This window comes from Octopus bimaculoides, chromosome 5 (assembly GCF_001194135.2).
Source record: "Octopus bimaculoides isolate UCB-OBI-ISO-001 chromosome 5, ASM119413v2, whole genome shotgun sequence".
Classification (NCBI taxonomy): Eukaryota; Metazoa; Mollusca; class Cephalopoda; order Octopoda; family Octopodidae; genus Octopus; species Octopus bimaculoides.
This window is the reverse complement of record NC_068985.1, coordinates 104,012,520-104,017,437: the sequence shown is the minus strand read 5'-3', so window position 1 is coordinate 104,017,437 and position 4,918 is coordinate 104,012,520.

Here is a 4,918-nt window from a genome sequence, read left to right as displayed (position 1 = left end):
TATAAGTACTGTGTTTAGGCGTTGTTGTATGAGATGGTTCGAGGTTAGAATTAATAAAAGCTTGACAGAAGTTGCCTACGATGCATCTAGATAACGGCTGGGGTGAAGAATGTTACCTAAAAATAGAAGTGGTGGTATTATCTGCCCAGAAGTGTGAAAGGTTGGAGATAACAGCGAGTTAGTCTTTAGAGTGCAATAATAAGAATGCGTGACACAGAGACAGCCTCGTCAACACTCGGAGCATTGAGGTCTCTGCAACAGTAAAATTCTCAATCAATGTTATGAGTTGGTGTGAAGTTCATACAAAAAATGTTTCGGGTCAAAGAGTTTAAAAGATTTACTGGTGTTAAGCGCAGCAGATTTCCTTTCTTGAAGTTCTCAAGGGCAAAGTGTCATTGTTTGTGAACATCTGGCTACGTCAGTTCAAGCGCAAATACAAACACACGTACAAAAACACATACACATACACACACACACACACCAACTCGTCTAGGAACACAAATACACATATACTTGTACATACATATATGTAAGTGCATATGTATGGCGCGCATGTATATGTGTGTGTGTGTAGTAGAATAAGAAATAAAATGTCCTTTGTACAGTATTATGTATTTGAAAAAAAGAATAGCTTTTCTGATAATTTTTTCCTCTTTAACAGGTTATAGTATCAAAATAGCATTCTATCCAATTCACTATAGAGTACATTTCATTCACCTATGATTTCCTACGGAAACTTTCGATGCCAGAATATTCATATATGTGCGTGTATTACACACACACACACACACACACACACACACACACACACACACACGCGCGCACATTACCCTGAATTTTCAACTCATGCATACCGCACACAAATGTGACATCTACATGAGGATTTGACCGCGAGTTCGCTGCCCTAACCACTGGGCCATTGCGCCTCCGCTGTATAATATATACATACATACATTTGTGTGTGTGTGTGTGCACATGTGGGAAATTATGTGCGTGTGTATGTATGTATGTGCATGTGTATTGGTGTGAATATGTACGTGTGCCGCAGATATAGGTCATTGTTTTGCTTTGTCGTAGGCCCTCAACTCCTGTTGAAATCATAGGAATGCTGTTCTGGAATAGGGCGTACCTTGGGCATTATTAGACATTGTGGTGCCCATCATTTTCTTTGAAAAGGAGAGACAAAGAGACTGACAGAAAGAGAGAAACACGGAGTGAGAGAAACAAAAACACAGATACATACAGAGTGAGAGAGAACGCTGCAGCAGCAGCAGCAGAAGAAGAAGAAGAAGAAGAAGAAGAAGAAGAAGAAGAAGAAGAAGAAGAAGAAGAAGAAGAAGGAAGAGGGGGAGGAGGAGAAGAAGAAGAAGAAGAAGAAGAAGAAGAAGAAGAAGAAGAAGAAGAAGAAGAAGAAGAAGAAGAAGAAGAATCCACTGACTGGTACTTTCAATAATTGATTTGATACCGAAATGATGAAAAGCAAAGTTGACCTCAGTGAAATTTGAACTCAGGACGTAGAGCAAAGTAACCAATCAGACGCTCTAACAACTCTTCTAACTGACCGCTTTATAAAGTCATTAAGGAAGGAAGGAAGGAAGGAAGGAAGGAAGGAAGGAAGGAAGGATGTGCATGAAATCTCTTGATCACAACAGTGGTTGTTAATATTTTTGTCGGCGAACTGGTAGAAACGTTAGCATACCGGGCGAAATGCTTAGCAGTATTTCGTCTGTCTTTACGTTCTGAGTTCAAATTCCGCCGAGGTCGACTTTGCCTTTCATCCTTTCGCGGTCGATTAAATAAGTACCAGTTACGCACTGGGGATCGATGTAATCGGTTCAATCCCTTTGTCTGTTCTTTTTTGTCCCTTCTATGTTTAGCCCCCTGTGGGCAATAAAGAAATAAATATTTTTGTCTTTGTTCTTCACTGGAGATCAAATATGAAATAATAATAATAATAATAATAATAATAATAATAATAACTGGCTGACACTTAAAGCGAAAACGAAACAGTTTAACGTTAAAAATTTAGCAAGAAAGAAAATAAAACAGGTAAAAAAAAACTTGCTTTTCTTGTCTCAGTTACAATTTTGTTTAACAATATTATGAATAACACGTTTTTTAAAAATATGTTATTCTTTATTTCACTTACTAACAACGAAATTCCAATTTAGTGAGAAGTTCTATTTATTTATTTATTTATTCATTTATTTATTGCGTGTTTCGTTCGGTATAAAAAAAATAATAAATGCGCCCTTTTAAAGCCTAGCCAGGCTCATGGGCCCGGTTTCCCGGTTTCTATGGCGTATGCAAACCCCAGCTGGACGGGGCGCCAGTCCATTGCAGCGTTACTCATTTTTGCCAGCTGAGTGGACTGGAGCAACGTGAAATGAAGTGTTTTGCTCAAGAACACAACGCGTCGTCCGGTCTAAGAATCGAAACCACAATCTTACGATCGTGATGCTGACACCCTAACCACTAAGCCACGCGCCTCCAATTCGTTCGGTATATCATCCTTAAATTGTATTAATTTCCATCTGCATGCACAATTAACCAATAAAAATGACGAGAACATGGCGTAATTTCACAGGATAAGTAACAAAACTGAAACAGGGTAAAGATGGATTTTCTTGAAGTCTGAAATCATTTTTTTTTTAATCCAAGGTACATGTAGGCACCTTCTGAGGAATAACAGGGCATAGTGCACCTTGGTGCTGTTTGTAAATCACGGTTAAGACTAGTATTTCTTAAACATTTTCAATTATCGTCTCTTTGGTTTTACAAACGTTTTTAAAAACACTTTTCTGCTACAATTTAAAAAAATTAAATACACCACAAAATACTTGTACGGGACATGTTGATCGCTGTTACAAGTTTACCTGAGCTTAGGTAATTTCATCAACATAATATGGAATGTCAAAATAATATTTAGACCAGTAATATTGGTTTTAAATTTTGGTACAAGACCAGCAACTTCGGGGGGAAAGGTTTAGTCGTGTTCAACTCGTACATATTTTATCGACCTCAAACGAATGAAAGGCAAAGCCGATCGCGGCTGAGTTTGAACTCAGAACGTACAGACGGACAAAATGCCGTTAAGAATTTTGCCTGGCTTACTAACGATTCTTCCTGTTCACCGCTCTATTTAGACCAGTAATAATGGTTTCTAAATAAAGCACAAGGTAAGAAATGGCGAGTGGATGGTGTTAGTCGATTACATCTACTTCAGTACTCGATTGATACTTTATTTTAGCGACCCTGAAAGGGTTGAAGGTGAAGGTGAATTCGGCGGGATTTGAAATCAGAAAGTAGAGTCGGGTGAAATATTGCTCAGCATTTTATCCGACGCTCTAACGATTCTGCCAGCTTGCAGACAGAATATAATTTGAAAATATTTTGAAAATGAGGGCAATTAACCATTTTATTACCATATTTCTGTTGAAATTCAATGTCTTTGTTTCAATTAATTTTCAATATAATGAAAGATTAGTAAAATAATCTCATTAGTAAGCAGCTGGTTTAAAGCGACAAGCTGTCAGAAGTGTTAGCACGCAGGACAAAGTGATTAGCGGCATTTCGTCCATCTTTATGTTCTGAGCTCAAATTCCGTCGAAGTCGACTTTACCATTCATCCTTTCAGAGTCGATGAACACCAGTTGAGCCCTGGGGTCGATGTAATCGACAAGCCTCTCGGCCAGAATTGCAAGCCTTGTACCTATTGCAAAAAATATTATTAACCTAGTGTAAAGCAGTGAGCTGGCGAAAGCCGGATAAAATGGTTAGGGGCATTTCGTCAGTCTTTGCGTTCTAAGTTCAAATTCCGTCGAGGTCGACTTTATTGTTCATCCTTTCGAGATCGATAAATAAATACCATTTGAGTACTGGGATCGATGAATAAACTAGTCTCTTCCCCTAAAGTTTCAGGCTCTGTGCCAATAACAAAAGATTATTGATGCGATGTTTGGATCATAACGTGAAATTTTGAAGGAAGATTTTTAATTTGGATCTCTTTAAAACAAGGAATATATGTCATAGAACCAAAGGCAGTTTCAGTCGGGTTGTCATCAAGAGGGTGCATCTGTTACTACTTTGCCGCCCACTTTGTCTAGTCCCTATATAAAGCTTTCCACACCCCCTCAGCGGGATAGCAGTACCCCTCACTTTGAGAGGTACTTGGCCAAGACACTAGCAACTGAAAATGAAACACTGCGGTTAAAACAACCCTCGAATAATTGCATCTAATTTAGGCACAGGGTAAGGAATTACGTAGGATGCCGTTGCCTCCGGTATTTAAATGATACTTTAGTCTACAGACAAGCAAAATTGACCTTGGCGGGATTTGAACTTAGAACTTAAAGAACCGTAACAAATACCGAAAGGCATTTTTTTCCGACCCTCTATTGATCCTCCCCTTTCATTATCAATAATATTATGACATCTAATGCGGTACAGGGACGTTGTTTGTTTAACCCCCATCACCAAATGAACCCTTTTCCGGTTGGGGAGTATGATCAAAAGAAATTCAGACATTACCGCTCACTCCCTTTGTATATCTAATGTTACATTGTTCAACATGTCCTTCCCATTTTTATAACAGTTACATACTATATGAGAAAATTTTGATTACTACTTCTAGCAGATAGTACAGCTACATGGTGGCTTCTTCGTTTGTAGTAAGGGGATTGTAAATATCCGTGGCCATTAATTCCCAAACAAATGGCAACAAGCGAAGTGCGCGAGACCCTACGGAAGAGCTGCACTTGATCAAAGAAACAGTCCTTCCCAAGTTCTCAACAGGTTACTACACCCACGTAAGTCTTTAGTTCCGAAATAATAATGATAAAGAAATAAATCATCTATTTGCTGTTTATGAAAATCTCTCACGCTGGGTTTTCTATAGAAAGGGTTGGTCTCTTCTATA